The 265-nt window shown below is 63.0% G+C and overlaps 1 protein-coding gene across 1 annotated transcript in view; it reads right to left on the reverse strand.

Moving 5' to 3' along the window:
* SSC5D (scavenger receptor cysteine rich family member with 5 domains) overlaps nucleotides 1–265 on the reverse strand; it is a 22,253-nt gene that overhangs the window by 19,489 nt on the left and 2,499 nt on the right. The window lies entirely within an intron of this gene.

A 265-nucleotide genomic window follows, 5' to 3' on the forward strand; every position in this document is an offset into this window, starting at 1 on the left:
GGGAGGGAAGGAGAGAGGCAGAAAGGAGGGAAGGAAGAGGAGGAGGAAGGGAGGGAAGGAGGAGGGGGAGGGAGATGGGGTAGGGAGAGAGTCAGGAGGGAAGAGGAGAAGGGAGGGAGGGAAGGAGGAGGGGGAGGGAGGGAGAGAGGGAAGGAAGAGGGTGGAGGGAGGGAGGAAAGGAGAGAGGCAAGAGGGAGGGAAGGAAGAGGGAGGAGGAGGGAAGGAAGGAGGAGCTAAGGAAGAGGGGGGAGGAGGGAGGGGAGAG

The sequence above is a fragment of the Neomonachus schauinslandi genome, chromosome 16, assembly GCF_002201575.2.
Source record: "Neomonachus schauinslandi chromosome 16, ASM220157v2, whole genome shotgun sequence".
In the NCBI taxonomy this organism is placed as follows: domain Eukaryota; kingdom Metazoa; phylum Chordata; class Mammalia; order Carnivora; family Phocidae; genus Neomonachus; species Neomonachus schauinslandi.